At 40.4% G+C, this 10,701-nt stretch overlaps 1 pseudogene; it reads right to left on the bottom strand.

Annotated features, from left to right (window-relative positions):
* LOC102493236 (dimethyladenosine transferase 2, mitochondrial-like) overlaps positions 1 to 8,566 on the bottom strand; it is a 13,580-nt pseudogene extending 5,014 nt beyond the window's left edge.
* Positions 8,567 to 10,701: the final 2,135 nt, after the last annotated feature.

Genomic DNA, 10,701 nt, shown 5'->3' with positions numbered 1-10,701 from the left:
TGAGAGCAAAGCAAATCAGGTGGTTCTGCCCCCTGACCGCTTAATGACCCTGTCCTCTGACCTTTAGCAAATGCACCTTTGATGTTTCTCTCAGAAACTTCTACAATAGGGCAAGATAGGGCTTCTTTTTCCAAGGCCTCCCTTATTTTTACCCTAAGAATTAGCCCCCAACACTGTTTACCAACTTTAAATTACCTTTATTTAATCTATTCAACCTAACTGCAAGGCAAAATTAAATGACAGACATTGGTTTATAGAATAACCCCAAATCATACAGTGCTGGTAAAAACAAAACAAAAAACAAACAAACAAAGAAACAAATAACAAACAAACAAAAAACCAAACCAAAACAAAGCAAAAAAACCCCACAAATTCCTGTTATCCAGTGAATCTCTTATTTCCTTGGAGGAACCAAAGACCCCAAAGAAAATGTGCCTTTGTCTTCTTCACAGAAACATTTAAAATCAGAAGAAAGAAAAGAAAGATGCGAGATGAGAGAGAGAGAGAAAGGGAAAGAAAGGAAGAAGTAAGGAAGACATTTCTTTTTTCTTTTTTTTTTCCACATGGAAATTAATATTCCCAAACCCCTCCTTTTCATTTGTTTTTAAATTTGTAATGTTACCATCCTCATTTTTTTAGAGAGAGATTATTTTGCTTTAGGGCACGTGCACTCACCAGAGAGACAGAGAAAGATTCCATTCTCATTTTAAGAATTTGTACATGGAGTCCTGGAGACTTGCCAATGTGCCCAAACTCTAGAGGCTGGGACAGCATTTGGGATAGCTCACTTAGTCTGAGTGCTTTCTGCAAGGACTACCCCAAAGAGTGGCTTATTTCTTCCTGGCCACTTTTTTCTTAAAGGTTTATTTGTTTAGTCCGTGAATCAGAGAGAGAGAGAAAGATGGAGAGAGAGATGAAATACAGCCTCTCCAACAGGGTCTTGACACCATGATCCACCCACTCAACTTCAGCCAGCTTGGGCCACGTGACAACTCAGAAAGGTCTCCAATGTTAAAGGGAACCTTCCCTTTGGGTCTATTTCATAGAGAATTGTGTTTTACCACTGTGCCACCATCGGGCTCCCTTTTCTCCTGGTCACCTTGACTTCGGTTTGAGAAAGGAGCTGTGTTCGTTAGGATGTACAACTATCTGGAAGGATGAAAATGGTTTACAACATAAGTAGTTCTTAGTTCACTATTTGATGAGTAGCATAGATGGTTAAATACTCTTTAATTTGTCCAACTTTGGTTTTTAAAAAATTCAAATGTTATTTTATAAGCAGAAATGTATGTTAAAGTTTTAGGTTTATAACAACTTTAAACAAAAACGGCAAACAATTAAGTGAGACTATTTTACTACACACAAATGGGAAATTGGGGGTCTTGAATGACATTTTGTCAGTCTTGGCAGTCTGCTTATTCCTTAGCATTGTTTGTTTGTTTATTCTTCCATGTGCAAGAGACCGACTGTAAGGGGAGAGAGCAAGAGACAGAGAGACAGCACTTCAACAGAGTCTATGATACACCCCAGCTTCAGCCTACCCCAGATCTGAATGGGTTTGCCTGGTGTACTCAGGGAGCTCTCCAGAGGCAAACCTGGAAGCTTCCGTGTCGGTCAGCCTCACAGAATGTCAAGCTTAACTGCTGCACCATCTATCATCCCCTCCTTTGTTTTGTCTGATTGTAAAGAATTGAAAAAATCTTGACTGATAATAGCTACAAGACAGTAAGTTATAAACCTTTCAAAAACACTTCATCTTGCAATCTTAGGGTACTCTCCATTCAACTAAATCCATAAGTTTGCAAGGGAAGTAGCAGGAACTGTTTGTTTTATGGTGGAATCAGAACAATATCCTCTTCATTTGCTATTCACTCACTCACTGTTGTATAACTGACTAGTTCACCATGACTAGGATATGTGCGACTAACTTTTGAAAGTGGAGAATATGTCTGGTAAGGGTGTACACTTCTGGGGCCAGCAGGTGGCGTGGTGGTTGAGGCACTGGACTCCCACATGACCAACTGCTGGACTCCCACATGATCAACTACAGTTTGAGTGCAGAACTGGTGACTTGCTTTCTCATTTTTCTCTATCTCTCTCTCTCTGGTCAAAATAAAAAGGAAATAATAATAACTAAAATAAAATATATAATTTGCAAAAGAAAAAATGTGCATACTCTTCTGTACAGCTCTTTATGAATAAAACGGGGTAGGCATGAATTTTTTTTCTTTTTGCTTTCCTTTTTTAACCATTGTAACTATTTGTAAGTGTACACTTCAGTGGCATTAATGACAATCACGATTTTCTACAGCAATCACCACCATCCTCTACTTTGGTTTTAAGAGTCTATACCATGCAACTTTAAAAGGGGAACCCGTGTATTATGATGTCAAAGTCACTCATCATACAATTGCTTAGTTATTGATGCTTTAGTTCCCAACAATCCCAACTTCGATTAATCTCATCAATTTAAACTTGATATATATATTTTTCCATTTAAGGTTAGAATTTGCTGAACTGTCCTTTCCTGGTAGTATTTCCAGAAGATTCAGAGCCTTAGAGATGCTGGGAGTTGAAATTCTGTGTGTGGCCTGATCCCTAGCTAGTGTTTTCAAGACTTTAATTAGCTACTTACCCTAATTTCTTTAGTTAGTATCTTACCTGTTCCCTGAGCTAATCCCAGTGACCTGAAATTTAGTTCTTTTTGAGAAAAACCAGAACATTTGCTCTTATGACATACCTTTTCTTTTCTTTTTCTCTTTATTTTTTGCAATAAAAAAAGAAGGGACAATCAAATCTGTCTTTCCTCCTATATACGAGAAGTAGTAATTGTCGATTAAAAGGGCCCCTTTTACTAGAATGATCCTCACCACAGCCCCGTGAGAAAGGCACTGTTACCATGTCCCGTTATAGGTGATGAGATAGATGCACAGAGGTGTTACACAGCTGCTCGAGGCCCCAAGGTAGGTGAGCACAGAGCTGGCACATATGTCTAGGCAGCAGCTCCAGAGTCCACACCTAGCCACTCAGGGGCAGCACCTTCATCTTTGCTGTTTATTTGTTTTGCCATAGGGTGTGTCCACTAATGGGAGAGAGACAGAGAGAGACGGTGAGAGGAAAAGTGAGAAATCACCCTCTAGAGGGATTGGCCATGCCACAATCCCTTCTCCCCTATTCTCCTGGATTTTTGGGCATACACGTACATGCTCCTGGCATGATTTTCGAACTGGGTCTGGGACTCAAACTGTGATTGGTCATGTGAGAGTCTGGTGCCCTAACTACCAAGCCACCTGCTAGCCCCCAGCACCTTGACCTTAAGGCTGGTTCTTCTGTGGATACCAAGGTTCTTTCTCAGAACTTGAGTTTCATGGAAACATTTGTGTCATGGACAAAATAGACACAGGTATACTGAGAACTGGGTGTGTGGGTTTTGGTTCTAGCACTTTCTCAATATATCTGTGATTTGGACACATCTCATAGCTTTTCTGGGTCCTATTTCATTTTTTATTTCATTAGAAATAGCACACATAGGGGGTTTAGCATAAAGAATTCAATAAATATAAACTATGATTATTCAGGGGCAAATAGAACTGGCTGCCACTTGGTTGTTTTTTTTTTTAATAATTATTTATTTAATTTTATTTATTCATTTTCATTTTAACTTGACCAGAGAGGGAGAGAGAGAGAGAGAGAGAGAGAAAGTGAGAAAGCAAGCCACCAAGTACAGGACTTGAACCGTGCTCAGTCATGTGGGAGTGCCCAGAGCCTTAACCAATAGGCCACCTACTGGTTCCTGCTACTTGGTCCTTATCAATATAGAAAGTCGCCTAGCTTCTCTAAGCTGCGGTGTCATTTCTGTGAGGTAAAAATAATCATGCGTACCTTCCTAGGTTGTTCATAAGAGGGCTTAGGACATTGTTGGACAGGTTAGAGAACATGAATAAATGGTAATCTTTAGCAATATTAACTGTTATATATGCTCTAGCAATAATTTTTTTTGTTGTTAATGCAGAGGACCTTTCTTTCAGTAAACTGAGGATAAAATTAGGACTCATCCCATTCTGTGTAGCCTCCAAAGGGACCACTCACCCCAAGGCCAGCTATGAGTCAGGAGTGAACTCCTGAGCTAAGTCCCCTTGAATGACTTATTCGCCTTTAAATCCTCTGAACACCTCATTTCTGCAATGTCTGTAATCACTGACCCTAAAAGCCATCAGACCAGCAGGAAAAACCCCAAACAATACAACCAAACAAAAGCCAAACTTCCGGCATCTGGCTAGATGGTGCGGTAAAAATAGAAATAACTGTGCAAAATGTTTAGGTGAGACAGGGGCCTACCCACACATTGTGGGTACTCAGTCCTGGCTCCAGCTCGCTGAGGTACCTTCTCTGTGGTTGTACAGATTGGAGTAGGGGGAGGGCTGGCTGTGGTGTTCGCAAAACGACCTTGAAATCTGACAGGGAAACTCAACTTGACGGTCATGGCTACCATGTGTAAAATTAAAAAGCAAGTGGTGGATCTTAATTTGATTCCCAGTTATTTAAAAAATAATAATCCATGAAAATACTAAGGATGATATAAAAGACTTTAATCATTTAGAAACTTCTGAAATAGTATTTCGAGTAAGTCAAGAATGAGCCCAAGAGAAAACCATGTTTAAGATTATTTTCTTTGTTGGGGGATGTGATTTTGAAACAATGACCATCACATCCTGCTTACACCAGCTGTTAAAAATAGCATTTGGGGTTTTTGTTTTAATCTCTTCGAGGCAAGGGCTGTAATGCCAACCACCTTTGTACACAGAGCAACTTCATCCTACAAAAAGGGAAGTTGGGAATTTCAGAGTGGACAATTAATACAGAAATGGTAGGACTCAGCTCTGACTTCCATAGATGGTCTTAGAAATGTATCCATTGAAATTTAGGTCTCCCTCTTTCTCTTCAATTTCACATACATTCCTTGCACACTTAGTGTGCTCAAAGCACCAAGGAGAGGCAGAAAAGAGAAAGCTATAGGGCCAGCCCTGTGCCTAGTAGTAAAGGGAGCTGGACCCCACATGGCCAGCTGCGTGGTCTGAGTCCCAGACTCCCAGCTGGGTTCCTTATGTGGGTTCCTAATATCCTGACTGGATGGAGAAATAGGCAGGAAGGGATTGTGTCATGCTCCATCAGGGGTTGCTTTCTCCCTCTTTTCTCTCTCTCTGTTTCTCTCTGGTGAGTGCAAATGCCCTCTAGCTTATAAATAAAACAAAACCAGAAGAGAACGCTCCATGGTGGACACTATGTTCTGCCACTGTTGGCTGTGCAATCTCAAGCATGTTTTGAAACTATTCTGTTTGTTTGCAGCTGAAGATAGAATGATTGCTATTAGGAGAGTATGAAAACCAAACATAACCTTGAAGCAACTAAATAAATTTAATTTAATGCTTAATGCTAATGTTATCAGTCTTCTGGAAGTTTCATTTCCAGAAATGAAACTATGCTCAAGCATAGATTCTAATTTTTAAATTACACTCTGTTTAATAAACATAGACTGGATAGTTGAACAAAGCACAGTACCCAAAAAAAGTTGTATAAACAGTTTCCTGTACAACAGGGAACTGTATTCCATTTTGATATATTCCATTTTGATGCATGGTGAATAACTAATTTTATTATTTTTAATTTTTTTTTAACAGAGGGGGTACACATTCACCAGAGATAGAGAGAGAGAGACAGAGAGAGAGAGAGGAAGAGAGAGAGAAGGCACTTCTCAGTAGGACATGGTCATTCCACAGTCCCTTCCCCATTTCATTTTCCTTTCAGAATTTGAGGCAGTAATGCACATGCACCCACTGTGTTCCTCAGCTTCCGGGTTTGGGATTTGAACCTCATGGTCAGTGATGAGGGATCTGGCTCCCTCAACCACTAGATGACAGCGCTGGTGCAATGACTAATTTTAAAATGCTGGTTCTTAAAAGCTGGTTCTGGAGAAGTATCAGCTCTAAAATGCCATTGTGCATAAGGCAGGTAAGGCTCTAAATTAGATCCCAGCAGCCGAGATATCATCTGGGAACTTAGAAATGTGCACTCCCGGATCTCAGACTCACTGAATCTGACACTCTGTGGATGAAGGAGGCCCAGAAATCCAAATCTTAATGCTCTTTAGGGGATTCTAATGTATGCTAATAGATGTTTCATAATTTCAAATTTTTCAGTCACTGTCATCCTAATGAATCATGCTAGTCCTTTCTCTATTGCTTAATAACTGATTATTTGAAACTGAGTGATTTGTATGGCTAGAGGTTACTTTAGTTCAGTCTTGGAAATCCAAAATTAAGGGGCTGCATCTAGGGAGAGCCTTCTTATGTGCTCTCGGTAGAGATTGCAGAGTTCTGAGGGGCCCAGGGCGTCACCCAGTGAGAGGGCCAAGGGCTGGCTCTGTCTGTTGTGACCATATCTCTTTTATAAAGCTACCAGGATTCAGTGATCCTGCTGATCTTATCTAATTCCAGTCTCATTCCAAAGTCCCACCTTTCAAAACCATTAGATGATGTGTAGATTATATACAGTCTTTCCGTGAGGGGTGGTTAAGTATTCCACAGGACTCAGAGAATATATGACATATGTTTGGCATTCTCAGGATGAGGTGAGCTAAATCATATACAGAAATCTTCCTTCTTGGGGTTGACATAATCACATCAAAGCTCTCAGAGACCCTGCCATTTGAAGAACAAACAGCTGTCTGCTGAAGCTGACTTGTGCCGCTGTAGGTGAGCGTGAGCCAGGTGAGCACGTGGCTTCCCAATTTGGCATTCAGCAACATCATGTTGGTATCAGCCATGGTTGGAGACTTTTAAAAATGTTTTTCAAGAAACAATTTATATCCCACCAGGAGAGGGTGATTTAGATTACTGATAATACATTTGAGAATTTTGGTTAAAGAAAAAAGACACATGGATGACAGTTGTCTTTTGGAGGTAGAAATGAGAACATTTCTGGAGTGGGCCTTTTGTATATTTCCCTCTCTGTATACCTGTCTCATCACTAGGGCCAGTTCCCTGGTGTGTGACTTTAGCATTTGCTTAGGACCTAATGCTCAAAAGGGCCTCAGTGCCCTGCAGCTGTCATCATGCAGTTCTTAAGTGATTTTACCTTCGGACTTGTGCTTTGTAGTGAAGTCTGATGAAGCCATGAGTGAGAGAGATGTGTTCAGTATTGGCATTCACAGCCATCCTTTGCTGTCTCATTTGCATAGACCTCTCTTGGAACCTTGAGCACAGAATCTATCAATAGCAGACCCACACATATAGGTGTTGACTGACACTCAAATCAAGTACAAGATGAGCACTTAATGTCTATGAATGAGTTCGGGGCACAGGCAACTGTGAGAGGCCATGCTTTCCCCTTTGAAACCAGAAACCACTTTGGCTGCAGAAAAAGGCAATGGTGTTTGCAGTGATGTTCTGAGAAATATCAGTGACTGAGGGACTAACCTTCGTTTCTTGCTCATATCTTCCTTACATTGGCCAACACTTGCACCAGAGATGGTGACGGGGAAGGAAAAGGCAGAGCCACACTCAGACCCTTTTCCTCTTAGTCCTTCCTTATTCAGTAAGCTAGAGGTTAGTACAATGTGCCTACAGCAAGAAATGAAATAAAAAGCAGTTAAATTCATTTTGCACAGCATTTCCACTGTCTGGGTAAGTCATATACATTTATGAGCTCTATAATACAGATTGTGTGGTTTGGGTGGCTCTGCATAAGAGTTAAATGTTCTAGTATTTGCATTTCATATTAGCATTGTACAATATAAAAAAAGATAACATTTGTTAACACTTTAAATTTTTCCTTACTTAGAACAATATCAAATAGTAAATAATACCATGATCAGCTGAGAGAAAGAACACAGCACAACAGAGAAAACTTTATAATTTAATACTTCATCTTCTTTTTTTGTCTTCTAAGGCATGTGGGTATTGTGATCCTTCATGCCTGTGAGACTATAGGCATGTGTCACCACACCTGGTTTTTAAGGTGGGCCAAGAATTGAAGCTGGCCTCCCTTGTGCCATCAGCCTGTTGAGTAACAACATCAACCAGCTTGCACTACTGTGGCTGAGCTTACGTGTTAATTATTTTTCAGTTGCTAGAGGACATATGTGCTTGCCAGAAAAACAGAGACAAAGAGAGACAGATTAGAAAGCCCCTCAATCCATTTTCTCCATTTCTCCATCATGTCAGGATTTTGAGCATGTAAACCCACATGTCTGCAGTGCTTCTTGAGCTGCTGAGGCTAGATTAGAACTGCAGTTCACCATGAAGGATCCAGCTCCCTTAACCACTAAGCTATGGGTAGGCATTGTGTGTTAATAATTTTAGTGGCATTTCCCCCTCCCCCCTTTTGAACAAGGAGTGGTACATTTGCATTTTGAATTAGGCCCCACAAGCCAGATAGCTTGCATTGATTGAATTTACATTAGAACTTTTTGGTCTTAGTCCATTCAGTGCAATTTCCTTTCCTACCTCGAAAACTGAAATTTATCCCTTTTAAAAGGTCTGTTCCATTTGTGACTATTATGATTCATGTTTCCTCAAAATGTATATGTTAAAGCCCTAACTTGCAATGCAATGGTATTTGGAGGTGGAGTCTTTGGGATACATGATAATCGAGAGTCATGTAGGTAGGGCATCCATGATGAGATTAGTGTATTTGTAAGAAAAGAAACCAAAGCTCTCTTTCTTGCTTTCTGCTCTCCTTTGTGAAGCCACAGTGAAAAGGTGGTTGTCTGCATCTGAAAAAGCGGACCCTCACCAGGAATGGAATCTTCCAGAACTTTGATGTTGGACTTCCAATCTCCAGAACTGTGAGAAATAAATGTTTACGGTTTAAGTCTTCCAGTCTATGGCAGTTTCTTATGGCAGCCCAAGCAAAAACCATCACTGATTCATTAGTGCAATATTTTATCTTCTCTTTTCCTTCAGAGTTGTTTTTTCAACAGTTACTCTTGTGAATATATATGCCCTACTACTCTGGAAGTAACTGAAATCACCATTTCCATGATTGTAACTGCATTTGTTGCAAAAGATTTTTAAGAAGTTATGTCCAGGTGAACATATATTATAGATGATAAGGTGCTGGGTTCCACATAGCCAAATGAGCAGTCCAAATTCCAACCCAGCGGCTTGAAAAAGATGTCAGCATGTGTGCATAGGTGCCCAAAATCCTGAGAGGAAAGTGGAGAAGGAATTGCATGACAATCTCCTTGGAGAGGGGAATGCTTTCTCACTTTCCCTCTCTCTCTGTCACTGTCTCCCGTGAGATCTATGGGGGAAAAAAAGCTATGTATTTTATAAGCTCACAATAAACTTAAAATTAGGGTTATGTAATTGGCAATATTAGCATATAATTAACATTTCACTTCTGTCTAGACAAGTGTTCCATGTGCATATGAAAGATGATGTTTTTATATCTGATTTTGGACTTTAAACTAATGCAAAGAGAAATGTTACTGAGGTAGAAGCTATTCAAGCTTCTAGTTTTTCAAGCTAAGCAGTTAAGGAAAATAGGGGAGTCAAGATGGAATACTGACCGAGACTCAGGGAGACCCCAAAACCAGTCAGCCCATTATAACCTGATGGAAAAATAACTCTCCTTCCTTCTCTCTGTCCCTCTGGTTCATATCTATACGTACTTTTGAGGCATACAAACAAAATAATCAAGAGGCAAGGACTCAAGATAGGACAACCCCTAAGTTTGGAATTTTAAGTGGTCAGACCTAATGGAAATTATAGGTCAAGGAGCTTAAATGCATGGAAAATTATAGCCCCCAAATTGGTCCATTCTAAGAAAACCAGCTTGGGGCAAAAAGACAATCTTACCCCCTACCCAAAAAATGCAAGATGTTTTTTCCTTGTCCACCACATTCCAGGAAGAAAGTAATGGTCTTTTATGGTCCAAAGCTTTTAGGCAAAGAGGGTCTCCTTCACATTCACTCCAAAATCAGGAAGAATAACTAGACCAATTCAGCATGTGACAACCCACCACAAGAAAATGCATGCATCACCTGGTAACAACAAGTGAGGACAAAGGTCTCTGACCCAGATTAAAACCTCTTGCTCCAATTACTTGTCGTTAACTCACTTGGGACCCACTCTCTGCTTGGGAGCCCTGCTCTACCTTCTCTCTCTTAGTAAACTCTGCTTGCTTACCTATGTCTGTGTCTCTAATTCTTCAAGAGCTGTGGATAAGAACCAGTGTCCCACTGTGGGTGCTGGGCCTGATTATGCCTGCACCCCTGTGTTCCCTGCATCATTATGAGGTGAATAAATGGTTTATTCTCCAAAGTTTCATGATTCGGAAGTTGGTCTCAGTGGCGTTGAGACAACCATTGGTTGTCTCCAGAAATTCATGTGTTGGGACTTGATTGTATTATAAATGTATTAAGTGAAAACTTAATTCCTTCACGGTATTACAGGCTGGGTCCTTCAGGTGTGATGTCCTTGTATCGGGGCTTCCATGGTTGAGTTTTGGTGGGTTTATGAGCCAAAGGGAAGAGACCAGAGGAGAGGAAAAGAGAGAAGGTCTCATGAATACAGACCCTGCTCTGCTCTGTTAAAAGTTCTGACTTCCCCCATCTTCTGTTGCCTTTGGACTTCCTGGCTACTGGAATCCCAAATTTATAAACTTTTATGTATTTATAAATCATCCAGTCTCACATAT

The sequence above is a fragment of the Tupaia chinensis genome, unplaced genomic scaffold (assembly GCF_000334495.1).
Source record: "Tupaia chinensis unplaced genomic scaffold, TupChi_1.0 Scaffold143836_1, whole genome shotgun sequence".
Taxonomy (NCBI): domain Eukaryota; kingdom Metazoa; phylum Chordata; class Mammalia; order Scandentia; family Tupaiidae; genus Tupaia; species Tupaia belangeri.
This window is presented reverse-complemented; position numbering and strand designations above follow the sequence as displayed.